The sequence below is a fragment of the Strix uralensis genome, chromosome 21, assembly GCF_047716275.1.
Source record: "Strix uralensis isolate ZFMK-TIS-50842 chromosome 21, bStrUra1, whole genome shotgun sequence".
Lineage (NCBI taxonomy): Eukaryota > Metazoa > Chordata > Aves > Strigiformes > Strigidae > Strix > Strix uralensis.
The window spans coordinates 13175717-13191732 of record NC_133992.1 but is presented as its reverse complement, the minus strand read 5'-3'; the positions used below and the strand labels follow the sequence as shown (position 1 = coordinate 13191732).

Below are 16016 nucleotides of genomic sequence, written 5' to 3'. Positions count from 1 at the left end.
AACGTATTAGAAGAGGAAAATGGGACTGTATTATGAAAACAGGATGAAACAATAATGTGGTTATACTTGTGCCCCTGTGCTTGCATTCAGCCACTGATGTGAAACTTGTATCACCATCTACATCACATCCAGTTTCAGCCCAGAGGCTCGTAAGGGGAAGAAGTCCCATCTTTTTGTGTTATTGCTAAACAAAGAGGAAAAAAGCAATTAGCATCAAAGTATCTAAAACCATGCATTGCATGTTCTCCATGTCTAGATATTTACATACCTTTTCCCCCCCCTCACTAAGCTTCTTTTGTTTAGTATCATCATTTTAGTATTAAAAACAGGAAAAAAAAGTAAATGTTCAAAATCCTTTTGAGTCTGAGCAATTTACAGCTGTTTTGTCATTGCAGTGACAGAGCAAGCCAGTCTGGAAGGATTGCTAGAGAAGAATTTGTTTACATCGTTCAAAGAAGCCTCTGCTGAGTGCTGTGTGGATACCTGCTAACCTAGGGAAAAGTTAATGCACAAACCTCAGAAGCACTGAGCAACATGGGTGTAAAACCATTTTATTCCTGACAGCATCCACTCCCAAAAGTTTAGTACATTCAAACACCACATATCTTCACTTTTCTGAGTGCCCCCGTCCAGCCAAGTATCACCTCTCAAACCCCATTTCTCATCCCCTCACAGATGATTTCTGCAATGTGGAGAGGAAAAGGACCACATCTCCTATAGTAAAGGCAGAAATGATCCATGTGAACCCCACTTCCTTCAGACAATAGCAATCTTTTGTAGGCCATTCTGAGCCCCTTCATGAGATACAATGCATAAACGCACATGAGAGACTGGACAGTTGAACTGTCTAGTCACAATGCTTTATATGAAAAAGCTCTTTCCATTTAAAAGTCCTTCTGAAATAATTCAACATTAGACCTTGGTGGCCATATTGTACAATATGAAAAATTCTGAAGTATTCAAAAGCCTGGGTTTAAAAAATAATTGCCTACTAACAATTTAGTACGTAAAAAACAATTAGGCTAGAGAAGATTAAATAGCCAGGACTAAAGATCCTCCTAAGTGAAAACTGCCTTGTGTCTTGTCAGTATCGTTTCACCAGCAAGTCCCTAATAGATTTCATTATGCTTTAGGCAACAGTACCACCTATGGATAAAATACACCGCAAACAATTTACTAGTCTCAGCACATTCTTTTCTGAGAAACTTCTTCTTATAGTTAATAAATAATAATGAAAATGTAATAGAAATAATATTTATCATTTAGTATATAAATCCCTGTATTGGCCTGTGACAAGATCCAGTGACAATACTCCTCCTGAAGGGAAACAGCACTCCACGGTTTAGTGCAGAGATTTATACCAGTCACTGTTACACTACCAGCACAAATACAGAACTTGAGCAGAACTAGCAAAGTGTGTCCCCAATTTAGGATCACTGGACCTGCCAACTCCAACAGATTGAAACAGGATTTTAACCAAAACCACTAAAATATTACTAAAGGGCTGTGGATCAACTACATGTTAATCCCACTAATTTAGCTGACCACAAACTGAAATCACTGAAGTAAATAGATATTCTTCAATATCTGAGCAAACAGGCATAAAAACAGATTCTTGCAGCACCGCCCAATAGCTGCCAATGAATCAAGTCCAACTCACGAAAAAGCAGATTCAAAGTTGCTCTCTCTTACCAAAATTGTCTCAACTCTCCTACTTCCACCTTTCTAGCGCACATATGCTCAAATGAGTTCTAACATTGGGAGGGAAGCAGCTGCTGTGATGAGTTTAAGAAACAACTTCAGAATCCAGTTCCCAAACTCTTTGAGTTTTACGAATACACAACTGATTTGAACTATACCTAAAAGCAGGTAAAAACATCTGGAGCTCAGGTCATGCTTTTATGATATGGTCTACTTGACTAGTCTCATGTTACAGTAGTAGACTGCCAGAGATTCCTTTGTCATAGCCAGGTTGCCCTACAGCAGTTCAAATCCTGGATTTTCCAAATAACTTAGTTATAGGGCAACCCAGATACAAAGAAATCTGTGACAATCACTACAGAACAAAGGTAAGCTGACATTCTACAAGCTGAATAAGTTCTTCTTTTTCAAAATTGTAATGAACGCAAAGTCTTACAGTTTAAGAGCTGCATGCACAATCTGATAACGAAAAGGCTCTTCATAATGCTCCTAAACTGTCAAAATTTATTTCAAAATTATTAAATATCTCACAGGATTCTTAGTTGCTAGAACCATGGAAAAGCAGGAAGCTGACAATGCAGGTCTGAATGTGTGATGCTATTTTTATCCTGATTATGCCCCATAACTTTACTATATCCACTGATAATCGAGTTCACTCTAATGACCATTCATTATATTTACAAGGTAACTATTCGGGGTTCTCCTCTCTCTACCATCATTTACTGCACCAAGAAGTAAAGTAATGATATGATCAACACCACTTGCATAAGCAAAAGAAACATAATAAAGTGGCATTCTACTAAGTAAAGATAGTAGAAAGATCTCACTCTGGATACCTAAAAACTTAAGAAATACAGTGAAGGTTTCTGGTATTAAGAAATCATTTGAAGAACTCTGCACAGGCTGTGGAATTTTACCCATGTCGGAAGTCTTTACATCAAGGCTGAATTTATTTATTTATTTAAATAAAAAAGCAAAACAACCCTCCACAAGAAGACCGAATGAGAATTCAAGGAAGTCTTATGACATACAATACAGAAGACCCCAGTGATTACCACCAGAGTCCTCTCTTGTTTTCATGATCTATTAATTAATAAAGGACACATATCAACAAAAGCTGAAAATCACTTTCTTGAGCAACAGAAACTACTAAGTGTAGCACACAACCATACTTGGCAAGTTCCACCAGCACTGACAAAATGAAATCACCCCAGCCAAGTCCAGACTCTGCAGTGAACAGCTGTAAGTAACCAGGTTGTTCATCTGTCATACAAGTGCAGATTTGCTGGGAAATGGCAAGGCGACTACAGCTCTCCTTTAGCTCGACTGATCTGACACTCCCACATCAGTGCTGCAGATACTCCTCCCCATGTTAGATAAAAGCTGCATTGTGGTAAGTTTTTGGCATCTGGAATGTATTTTCTGGTTCTGCAAACCCAGCTTTCCATTTTCATCATGAAACTGACAAAAATGCCTCTCAACTAAAGCAGTAATTTCTACTCAAACAGTGTGTTGATATAAATTTCTCAGGAAAACTAGGTGAAGTTTCATATTTAGTACCAGCCTCAAGATTAGAAGACACCCTGCCTGTCACACAAAACACCATTAACATATCTTGAAATAGTATATAAACAACATATTACAGAGAGGAACTAGTAAGTTGAACTTACTAGTAAGGAACTATTACATATTACTAGAGGAACTAGTAAGGACTAGTATTTACAATATTTGCCACAAAAGTATAACAGCCTTTGTAGTTTCCAAGTGTTTCATTAATAATAAGCTGGTTTTGTATTCAAACGTTAGAAATCAGCAGGAGTATCTCACATGTTCCACCATAAATGGGGAATAAAAAAGTTGCACTTCTTAAGTGAAGAATAATGACTATAAGCTACTCCAAAAAAGAAATCTAGTATCCTTTGCTGCCACTTGGAATCTCTGTGTCAACCATAAAAACATGTGGACTATCTTCTCCAAAGCTTATTTAATCGAGTTTTAGAACACTTTAAAATTTTCAATGTTCCACTAGGTGGCAGTGAATCTTAACTTATTACAGGCCTGTTTTCAAAATGTCTTAAATCTTTTGTTTTAATATGCAATCATAACTCAGAAAAGAATAGGTACTCATCTTTGATAGATTACAAAATGAAAATGGGAAAAAGTGCTTTCTAGGTTTTAGGGGTTTTACGCAATTACTCTGAAAACCTATTTTACAGCATCCCTTAGAAAAATAATGGAAATAAATACAGAGAAAGTGTCACAATTTGGTTGATGTGAAGTCATTTAGAAGACAAGGCCAGATTGCACCGTCCTAACTCCTGAAGAACAGAATTTACTCAGGACTAGACAATCATTTATCCCTCACAGTTTCCATCACTCCAAACTAGTTTCATACTTGTACTAATTTTGCCAAGTCATTTAGGCTGAAAAGGCAAATATTTTGGAAGGGATTTGCAGTGTAGGAGGCAATGATTCCCATTACTATACCTTGCCCGTGATTTAACCTATACTCCAATGGTCAGGATGTTCATGTAGGACTGTGATAAATGCTCCCTCTTTAGCAGAAAGTGTTACTCACCACAACTACTGCCATATTCCTTCTGCTTCACCTGCAGAAAGTTAGTTCAGAAAGCCTGCTGTCTCTCAGGCTCTGTAATACCCACAACCTTAATAACTATCTTTTTACAGAACCGCTGAGGCTGAAGGGCCATCCTGAGGTTATATAGTCCAATGCCCCTGCTCAAGCAGGGCAGCTTGCCCAGGACCACATCCAGTTGGGTTTTGATTATCTCCATGGATGATGCACCTTCTCTGAGCAACCAGTTCCAGTGCTTGATCATTCTCACAGTAAGTAAGCGTTTTCTTGTGTTGAGGTGGAATTCCATGTGTCTTCCATGTACGTTCCATGTACTCTATCTATTCTAATTTGTGCCTATTGCCTCTTCCATTCACTGGGTACCACTGAAGATCCTGGCTCCATCCCCTCATCAGGTATTTATACATTGGTGACATCCTTCCCTGAGCATTCTCTTTTCCAGGCTGTGCAGCCTCAGCTCTCAGCCTCTCCTCATACGAAAGATGCTTCAGTCCCTTCATCATCTTCACAGCTCTTTGCTGGACTCACTAGAAAACTGTTGGGTGATGGACTTTTGAGCGCTTGATGAAGCTTATTCCGAGTATCCTTGACAAAGGGGACCACAGTTCAATTAGAGGAGCACTCACTCACTTTGGGGGTGGGGAAAGGCAAGAAGGAACAGAATTAGCCCTGGAAAGATTAGATGACTCAAGAGTTTAACTGTTAGAATCCCAATGTAAATCTAAACACAGATCACAAATGATGTAGAAACTGAGGTACAAAGATGTTTATTATTTTGAGAGTATTTAAGTACAATAAAGACTACACAGTGTAAATGTCTACTTATTTCAGTCAACACGTTCCAGAAGCCAACCATAAATCTGAGGCTCCTGCAAACAGAGAGCTTAGGAAAAAGATAGGCATAGGAGCAGCTCGGTTACTGGTTACAGGGCTTACAGCCACCGCAAGAGTGGGTTCTGCTTCCAATAAGGTCTAACAGTCAATACCCAAAAAAAGCTCTCAGAGACACTAAAGTCTAGCACACAAAGGATGGATGATGGTGTTCCTTGTCTGCAGATTTACAGGAATGAGTCAAACATTCCTGTATTCATCTTTAAATCCCAGGACCTAGGAATGAACCACCTATTGAAGAGACAGATGACAGAAGGAGGAAGGAAAACCAGAACCACACAACAGAAACTGCAAAACATCTACACAAGAAGGTATGTGACAGGAGTTATTTGTACATGTACTTTCTTATGCATGAGAGGATCTGAAGTCAGGAAAATAAGCCAAGAGTATGTACAGACAGGGACTAGGAAACACACAAGAAGGGAAAGAATTTATATAGAAAACTCAAGGTTTGTAGAAACCTGCCAAAATCAGATCCTGAAGGACAGAAAAATCAACAAGAGAATTACTTATGTGAGAATATGACCATGTAAAAAAGTTCACTGAATGCAATATGGTTGGCCATTTACAAGTCACATAGATATATATACACTGTTCAGAGAACACACATCAAGTTGAGCAAAGCTCCATCCTCTTCAAACTGGCTTTCAGGTGCACTAGCAGGTGTGCAGTACTAGCAGCTTTTCTGGGCAGTAGCAGATATGGGAGAAAAAAGCCACCTCCTCAGCTGTGAAGATGTGTGTTTATAGGAGGGAGGAAGTATTGATGCAACAGAGCCACGTCTTGGACCCTGCTGAGGTTAAAAGAAAGTATCATATCTTAAGCTTTTGGATAAAGAAATCCTTTAATGCCTTCACAGTCATAATGTCAACTTTGAAAGCGAGATTAAGTCATCAGCTATCAATATGCTAAACTGAAAACTAATTCAACGCAATTGTAATACAAATGTGCATTCCGAAATTTTAAAGTGCTGGGTGCAAGAATCTGAATGCTTTATGCATACAGGTCCCAGAATGGATTATTCAGTTAGCTAAGACACTTCTCAAGAGCATCAGACTTCCAGCTTCAATCGTCTCAGGCTTCCTCTAGATTTTGATGGTAAATTTAGCACAGAGACCCGCCCCCTGCGTCTCAGAAGACTAGTTTAAAATGAATTGGTCTGGAAGCAATCCCCATTACAACAGACATCGTGTGAAGGCACCCTGACTGTAACACACACGTCCATTCAAGCAGGCTATCAGACCAGATTTTCCAATCTAGCCTCCCACTGGCACTTCTTAGAAGCAATGTCCTTGAACTGCCAGTCTTACTTTCCTGGAACAGTGAAAGAACACTGGACTGCTATTTCAGTGGCCACTGCTTCCCCATAACGCAGTTGGGGAGTTTTGCTGTGATGCATTACATTACTTTATCGTAATCCAGACTACATGCAGGTGATACTCTGCACGAGTCACCCTTACAAAAGCAGCTCATGGAGGCTGCCTGTTAGCACCTGGAAAAAAAAAAAAAAAAAAAAAAATCAAGCAACAACATAGTTACCCTATGTTAACGGGCAATACTTCACATAAATGAAACATGAACACAAACTCCATAGTCCCATACTAGCTACTATGAAGGAAATTAACTCTATCCCAGCCAAAATCAGCTTACAGCCAAAACCATACTTACAGCGGAATAAGGTAGTTCTGCACCCACTCAACCCATTTTGCTGCACACCTTCATCAATCCATTGTTTGGTCTAGCTCTGGCTATTCAGCAGGTTTATCTCTTGTTTAAAAGCATGACATTCCTGTAAGTTAACAGGAAACAGGATTATGGTGACATTTATTATATAACTCAGTTCTTCTCAAACCGTGTATTCCTTGCCCAAAACGTGCACTCTGGTATTTTTATTCTTAGCTCTCCCTCCCAGCTTTGATGGCTAGTTCCCCATTCTAGTTTCACCGGCATGCGACAAATTCCCAAACTCAAAAGAACTAAAGAATACATCGCAGAGGGAAGAATACTAGAAATTTCATAACTAAATATTCTCCAAAGGTGTACCTGTAACTCTTCCTTACTCTGTCAATGAACACAAGGTCCAAGCTAAGATGGGTTTGCTTATTGGTTTTAATCACGTCCTTCAAGGTGCTTCAGGAATGGTAAATGATACTCATTCTCACTTTGTTTTCCTCAAGAGTTAACTAAGCAGAATGCACACAAAAACAAATACAATCATTCTTCCTTGGTATCAGCAAATTCAGCTGCAGCTCTTCCATCAAACATGATGAGCAACAAACCTGAGAAAACAGTGTTTAGGTAACTGACTTTGGTGATATTTAGACATAGTCCTTCCCTTTCCTCCTCTTTTGCCTTGTATCAACTTTTATAACAGCTGATGTTTAAGAAAATTATACATCAAATGAGAAGAAAATCATCTCAAAAGAGAGATACTTTCATGTGGAAACTGACTGGAAAATCCCATTAAAGCCCATGTTGCTTTGATAAAGCCCAAAATCGCTGCAGATGGCATGGTGTTACTACTGTGCCTCTACTACAGCCTCTCTTCTTCTGCAGCAAGGAACCTCCACTTACAGAAACTTGTATCTTCTAGTCTTTAAATACATGCAATTCCTACTGGCATCAAAGAGAGCTATCTTTTGCTGGAATAGCAGTATTCTTCATACCCTTAAAACCCATCCAAACTCCAAGTATACATACAGCAGGCACTCCCTGCACAAGCAAACCGATCCTAGTTCATAAAAGAATCAAAATGACAAGTTACAAGCGAGTTAGCATCCATTCAAGCTTTTCAACCAAAATTACAGATGTAATGTTTGTTCAGGTCCCATCTCAGCTTTGTCAATCAGATTTGCTCCCTCGCAATTAAGCTGTTCTGTGTGTGTCTCCATGTCTGCTCTATTCTGTCTACTTCTTTCACTCTCAATAGCTTTGAAAACTAACTTTCCAAGTAAAAATTTGATACATCTGAAAAAAATCGCCTTGGCAAACTCTGTGCTGGCAGCCTCGAGCACATCTGAACTTTTCAATTCGGCAGCATTAATTCCTCCTGTTTCTCCACCTCCTGCATGCTGCTAATAGCCAAAGGTCATTTGGTGTGGAAGACAGACACCAATCGGGCAGACAGAAAAATTTCTCAAGAACAGATACACATGCCACCTGATGTCAACAAACAGAAGTCCATGAAAACATTAACAAACAGGGAAAAGAGCCTCTTGTTGGAAAAAATTCATCAATATTTGGCACCCTGAATCAAAGACGACCTCTGCACCTCAGCACAAATTAACTGAACAACTTTTAAAGAGACCAATGTTCACTCAAGCTGAAGTATGTGTTTCACACAACGAATCCAGTAAAAATAGTTTTTTACAATAATCCATTTATCCACTATAGTTAAGGAAAAGCTTTGAGCCAAGGAAAACATTTACGAGCATGTATATGAAGGAATGACAGGAACCAGAAAGCACCTATGAAAAATAGATAATCCCAAACCACATCCTAGGTAACTGTAAAGTAGTGCTAAAACTTTACATTTCATATTACTTGCTAAAGCAACTATTAAAACTTCCATTAACCTTCCATCTTCCTCAATGTCTTTGGTGCGTCTCCCATAAGAGGGTATCTGAATGTTTATTGCAGAGAAATTTCTGCAAAATAGGAAATTGCTTTCAGATCCAAACATGAGAAAACACACCTTTTTTTTTAAAAAAAATACTTAAACTAGTTTACTTCCTTATTTAAAAATTCTTGTACTTAGGAGATGTGATACTTCTGAATATCTATTACTGACTGCTTAGAAAATCAACAGATGTAGTCATAAAAGGAAATCATTGAAAGCACTGTAATTTAACTGTGTTATTTAAACAGTCTTTTTTCCTTTGGTAAAGGATCAGCTATGCTTTGCTAAAACACAAAAGTGGAAGCTACATTCATATACCAGTTGCAGAATATTTTATCCAACATTTAAAATCTGAAAACACTAACTGGTATTCAAAAAAAAATATTTAAACCTTTCTGCTGTTCATTTTCTATCATTTCAAGATGGCATTTTAGAAGATAAACCCAAAGATATTAAAGTAATATTAAACTTTTGTTTGTCTGTCCAAAATAAGAGACTCTTCCAGAAAGCCATCCTGATGTAGTTTCAGGAAACAAATCTGGATCGAAGACTGTATCTAGCATATTGCTCAGGAAACAGAATATATATGACAAAGGTGAGCTGAAAGTTAGGCTTTAATTGACAAAAAAATGAGACAGCCAGCTCAGATGCCAGAGGAGAGGCTGAGAGAACTGGGTTTGTTAATCTTAAAAGGACTATGCTAAGGACTGGTCTTGCTGCTGGCTTTAACTGCCTAATGGGAAATTACAGGTTAGCCAGAACCAGACTTTCCTCCAAGGCAAAAACGTGAAGAGACAAGAGGCAACAGAGACAAGTCACAGGAAGCTGAATCCCAATCACATATCAGGAAAAAAATATTCACAATGAAAATGCTTAGGCATTGGAATAAGTTGCCCAGAGAGCTTATGGAATCTCAAAATTCGAAACACAGGGGGACACTGAACAACCTGCTCTAAACTAACCCTGCTTTGAGCAGGGATTTGGACTAGATTATCTGTGGAGATTCCTCCCAACTTACATTATTCTGTGACAAGAGAAATTCCTTATTCTAAAAGCTGCGTGTTTTCCTGACATGAATCATTTCAGTCCGAGCTACAGTCTGTGAAACATTCAACACGAAAACAAACTGGACTCTAGAAGCACCTGTTGGACATCAAAGGCACAGATCGCTACGTTCCATGAGAAGGTCTTTAAGGCAAGGAGTATCTTTCCACATGGTAAGAGGGACAACCCAGATTTAATTTTTTTTCAATGGTAAGTAAGACAAGAGACCCTGTGTGTTCCATCTTCTCGGGTTCAGAACAACAGACTCCAGACAGCAGGCGTGCTCGGTTCTGCGGCCAAGTTCAACATCAGTTCCCTCTCCACCGCACACCAACACCTCGGACGTGTTGAAGCCAGACCAGAAATTACGTGAACTGAGAACAGATCTCGGCCGCCAAAGGCCGCTGAACAGCTTCCGCGCAGCGCAACTCACGCGATGGGCAGCGCTTCCCACTGACGCCCTCAGTGCGGGGGGACGCTGCCAAGGGCAGGTGGTTCCACCTGCCCCCCCCCGGGGCCGAGTCTCCAAAGGCGCGGCGACCCCCCCCGCGCCCCCTCCGCGCCGCGCGGACCCAACCGCTCCCCGAAATCGCCGCGCGGAGGGAGCGCGGAGGCGGCGGCGCGGCCCGGCCCGGCGCGAGAACGTTACGCGGCCGCCGCGCGCCGCCGGGCCCCGGAGGCCGCGGGGAGAGGAGCGGACCCCCCACCCCTCCCACGCACCTGCCCGCGGGCTGCGCCCCGCGCTGACCCCCGGAGGGCCTGGGGGGGAATGGGGGCGAGGGGGGTGGCTGCCGGCCGGGCCCGGCGCCGCAGAGCTCCGCCGGCGGCGGGCAGGGGGCTGCGCCGGGCGGGCCCAGCGGGGCGGGGCGGGACAGGGCGAGCACGGCCGCCCCGCGGACGGGAGGTGGAGGGGCGGGGGGGGGGGCGTCGGCCCGGTCCCACCTGCCCCACCGAGCCCCTCCGCCTCTCACCTGTCCGGGGACACGGCCGCCGCCCCTAGGCGCGGGGACCCGCCGGCTCCGGGCGGGAGGCGCCCTCCGCGCCGCGCCCCTCCCCCGCCCGCTGCAGCGACGAGGCCGAGGCCGAGGCGGACCGAGGGGCGGGGCGCGCCAGACTGACGGGCCCGCCGGCCAATCGCCGCTGCGCATGAACAGCGCTGGCCAATGGGCGCGGGGCGGGCGGGCGCGCGCGCGGGCACTGCGCAGGAGCCGCCGCCGCCGCCCGCAGGTGCGCACAGACGGCCCCGCCCCCCCGCCGCCCCCCCCCCCCCCCCCCCCCCCCCCCCCCCCCTCCCTCCCGTGGGCGCGGAGCCGCCGCCAGGCCCGGCTGGTGCTGCGGGATCGGGGGCGCCGGGGCGGCCCCTCGGCGGGACGGGCCCGGCGGGCCGCAGCCCCCCCCCCCCCCCCAGCGCGGCTCCCGCCGCCCTTCCGCCACGCCCCGCGGGTCCACGGGCTCCCCGGGGGGACGCGGAGGCCGAGAACGGGCTTTTACCCGCCCTGCCCTGGGGGCGGCGCGGACGCCGACTCATCTTCCCGACACGTCACGGGGCGTCGCGGCGCCCCCAGCCCCCGGCAGCGCCGCGTCCTGCGCGGGCGGTGGGACGGGGCCTCGTGGGCCTCCCTGAGCTACTCGGCAGCGAGAACCGTCCCGCCCCGCTCCGCGCCCTTGAACTTACCCCACGGTAAATGCTTTAACCCTTTGGGCGCCGTGCGGTGGGCTCCGCGCTCTCAGCCGCGGGGCCGAGGGAAGGGGCCTCTGTCTCCGTATTAAGCCACTCTAAAAGCAGCGCTCGGCGGGGGGGGGTCGGGGGAGGCACTTGCGGGGTGTCTGTCACCCCCCCGGACCGAGCCCGGGGCTCGTACAGGGGAGAACAGCCCGGGGAGAGGCTGCGGGATTCGGGAGAGGTGGGGGGGGTCTTTCCAGTCTCCGAGTCTTCAACGACGGCCAAATCCAGAGCAGTTCAAACACCTTCAGACATCCCAGTTAAACACGCATGAGCTTTCTTTCTGAAACAGAAACACTCAAATTGAGAATAAACCGTAAAAATAACTTGAAACACAGATTTGGGATCTGCTTGTGAATACTGATGGACACAGCTCCAATATCCACAACAAAGCCAAAGCCACTATGTGGAAAGGCGTTTTCCCTACATATTCCCACCCTCCAATGGCTGAAGAATTAAAATAAATTTCATATGAATCTCCAATCATTTCACAGGCATGGACTATTTACTCCTTATTGTTTATCCTATTGGTACTGCTGAGCTACACAGACTTTGTTCTAAAACTTCTACCATCATCTCCCACCACAGCAAGAGTACAGGATTCTCTGGCAAAATGTTTGCCACTCTGTCCTGTATCACCATGCACTGGAACAGCAGTTCGTGGGCTACAGTCCTCTTTTTAAAAAGTCATATAGTTACCGGTATTTCTACAAGGATTCAGAAAAAACTGAACACTAAGTCACTTCTTACCCTAATAATGATGAGGTTCTAAGTCAGAGTTTCCAAACTGATGCATAAAGTACTGCAAAGTGATAAAGTCCACTGCCTAAACAGGTCTTGTGCCTTACAACAGGATCTGAGACCCTGGATATAAACTCTGCCCTGCTGAGAATGGAATTACAGCTGCTCCTGTTGAGGGTATCGTAATAAATGAAGAATGGAAATGTCTTTTTTAGTTCCCGTTTCAGGTTTCTGCTATGTACAGCACCTTAAATCATCCCTACGTAACTTACATTTTAAAAAATTGGCCAGCACCCTCTGGTGGAAAAAAATGCATAGACAAGATTTAGGGCTGTACTGTACTGAGTTATTTGAAAAGATTGGCAAAATGCAAATAGCCAAATAATGTCTCTTTAGACAATGCCATTAGCCATATAATTTCCCCAAAATTTAAGGAAACGTTTCTGTCTATAGTTCAAGTGACATTTGATTGAATATTTGATTTAAATTTTCCATAAATCCATGCACAAGACAACTGTAATATGCTATTTCATATAGTTAATGAAATGTAGCGGCCATGGGATCAGGCTCCATCTTCCCTGTGCAATTATTGCTGAAAGAAAATAAATTCTCTGCTATGTCGTGCTCACTGGCTATTCTAGCTTCCCCTCAAGCTGTTTCCAATAAGTTTGCCTTATGAAAAGTTAAACAATGTGGGACATGTCTGCATGTACACAAAGATCAGTTGAACAGAACTGGGTTTTTTTAACCTAAATCAATTATTTTCCTTAGCCGCCTTAATCTCTTTACAAAATCTGTGTCTTCTATATCCCGCTTTGCTAACCGTGGTGTTTTATAGCATAGTATTCAGAGTCTGTTTTTCCCTTGATGCCGAATTCAGATGTGCCAGCAAAGATGAGAAAAGTTGAGGTATTTCAGAGCATTCATAGAATCATCGTGGTTTGGGCTGGAAGGGACCTTAAAGCCCATCCAGTCCCATCCCCTGCCCCGGGAAGGGACACCTTCCACTAGCCCAGGTTGCCCAAAGCCTCATCCAAATTCGCCTTGAACCCTTCCAGGGAGGGGGCAGCCACAGCTTCTCTGGGCAACCTGTGCCAGGGCCTCCCCACCCTCACAGGGAAGAATTTCTTCCTTAGATCCAACCTAAGTCTGCCCTCTGTCAGCTTAAACCCGTCACCCCTCATCCTTCTGCTGTTGCCTCCAGAGCTGGACCCAGCACTGCAGGGGGATCTCACGAGAGGGAGCAGAGGGGGAGAATCCCCCCCCCTCACCCTGCTGCCCACACTGCTCTGGGTGCAGCCCAGCACACGGGTGGCTTTCTGGCCTGCCAGCGCACGTTGCTGGCTCACAGGCAGTTTTCCACCCACCAACTCCCCCAAGTCCTTCTCCTTGGAGCTCCCCTCCTCTCCCAGCCTGGATTGATACTGGGGATTATAAATTATTATAAATAGCAAACCACCAAGATGCATCCAAGATACACTGGCACTGGGCAAATAAGTACAAACTGACACTGAAAATGTCACTAATTGAATTATGAATTAATATTCCATTCAGGGTATCAGAACTTTGCATCTCTTAAAGGGTTTTGAGAGCACCTCTGTCAGAATCTCTAGTTGCTTTTTAATTCTACTATGCTCTGCTATTTAGCCCATCCCCATGTAAGGCTTTGCACGAGAATGGCCACATCTTTCCTTCTGCTGACTCTGCTACACAAATGGTAATTTCCAGCAAAGCAGACACATAGCAGTGCCAAGCAAAATCCTGTAAATCTTCATATTACAAGAACATCTATACACAATAGCTAGAGTAGATTTAGAGTGGTGGATACCCATAAACCAAAAGATAACTCCCTGCTTATATTTATGCTACTGAAATTACAGGCACGGTTTTGGGAAGCAAGTTATACCGTGTACAAATTAGGAAAAATGAACCAAATGAAAGTAGTTCTGATAAGCAGTTCAGGCTTAGTGTTATCTTGGATCAAGAAGTTCTGTTTGTTATTTAAAATGATGAACGATTAGTTAATCTCAACAGCCAAACTTTTTTGGGTGTGCTCTTGTCTGTCAGCATTGCTTGACACTGACTTAGAGAAAACTTTTTTCAGGCTTTGGAAATAAGTTACTTTAATTTATGCAATCCAATTCTTTTATTGGATAGCTCTGCTGAAATAGACTGAAGTATTTTCCAAGTTACTAGGGACAAACTCTAAAGAAGATAAGTTGAAGTTTAACCACACATACTGTACGGTGGCACTGTAATTATTGCCATGGATTGCAACTTTAAACAAATGTGAACTCCCCAAGGTCAATGGTGTATCCCTAGATAGAGCCAGACGAAGTCAGAATCCTATGCAGCAAAAATGCAGCGTAAGGTCAGCTAGAAAAAAAGGGAGTTAAAGAAAAACCTGAGTAATTTCTAAGTGTTAAGTGCAAACAATATCAGAATTATTCTGATAGTTGAGACATTTTTAAAATCTTAAAATAATCTGATGTTCAGCACCACAAGTTCTCTTATTTCCACATCTTCATGTGGCCAAAACAGGAAGAAGGGGTCCTTTGAAGCTCCCAGCCAGTTTACACAGGCAACGGACCTGTGTCATCTCGTATCTGAGCACCGTAGCACTCCCTGTCTTTGTATCTGAAGATTTTTCCTCTCTATAAAAGGAGAGAAACCAACCTTAAGAAAGACTATTCAGATGCTGTGAAGCCTTGAATCTGAATGGCTCTTGAACTGACAATCACAGTCTTTCACTGGTGTGAAAATTTGATTGTAACATCATCATTTCAGCTTTATTTGACTAGCTTGACAAGTTTCGACTCATTAAACCCACAGTTTTCTAATCTTGTTGCTTTCATATCCCTTCATTGTTTTCCTAAGTTTTTTCTTCCAAAAGCAATTGTGTATCTTCACTTTTAAGGAGTTTTCCATTAATCCTCCATGAATCTATTTTCTTATCATTGCATTTCACTTACATCTAGCCGGGGTCACTGTCCTTTGCCTGCTTGCTGTTTTCAAACAGGCACCTTTGTACTTTCTCTGATACTGCCTCACACTGATGAATTCTCCACCAACCTTGCCAAATTGCCTTAAAAAATCATTCTTCAAAACCCTCCTTTGTTTCAATGCCAAGAAGTCTGCTGTGGGTGACCACACGTGTCCCTCTGACCAAAACTCTTTTATCTTTTCCTCTCCTGTCTGCATCTGTTGTCTTTTGTTTTACGCAGCACCAGACTTCTGGGGAAGTGACACAGGAACGAACAGTCGTTCTGAAACATGGCTCTGATTCACAGTAGCACGGCAGCACGGACGGACGCAGCCCTGTGCGGCCTTCACCAGCCTTCTGTCGCACTCTGCCACATGGATCTTCCCCGATACTACTTCACCCTTTTTTTCTGATGCCAGAACTTAGGGTGTTTGGCAGAACGGGAGATCTCTTGTGCCCACTCAGCGTTATTAGCTCCTATGCATATAGTTCTTATGTAATTAGAAAAAAGCTCAGTTTGCATGGTGGACATGAGTGTGAGCCTTCATAAAAGTACAACTCTTCTCTAAAGCCCTTGATCAAACCCCGCTACATTCAGGGACCGGTGACCAGCACCAGTGGTTTACTGCTACCCATAGTGGTGTATTTGAATTTTGCTAGTGCTACAATTTTGTGCTTTTCATTAGAATACAATTTTAAAATGGACCCAAAAAAATGC

At 43.6% G+C, this 16016-nt stretch overlaps 1 protein-coding gene across 8 annotated transcripts in view; it reads right to left on the bottom strand.

Annotated features, from left to right (window-relative positions):
- The window catches only part of RALGPS1 (Ral GEF with PH domain and SH3 binding motif 1), a 130216-nt gene that overhangs the window by 95949 nt on the left and 18251 nt on the right, over positions 1-16016 (bottom strand). For 6 of the 8 annotated variants that reach the window (XM_074891350.1, XM_074891349.1, XM_074891354.1 and 3 more), the window contains exons 1-2: positions 10823-10923; positions 6857-6977 (exon numbers count right to left, since the gene is read on the bottom strand). The exons of 1 other annotated variant lie outside the window; for it this stretch is intronic. The gene's annotated coding sequence lies outside the window, so the exon portion shown is untranslated. Of the gene's footprint in view, positions 1-6856; positions 6978-7231; positions 7683-10822; positions 10924-16016 lie in introns of those variants that run through there. One more of the 8 variants, XM_074891351.1, reaches the window with a different exon arrangement.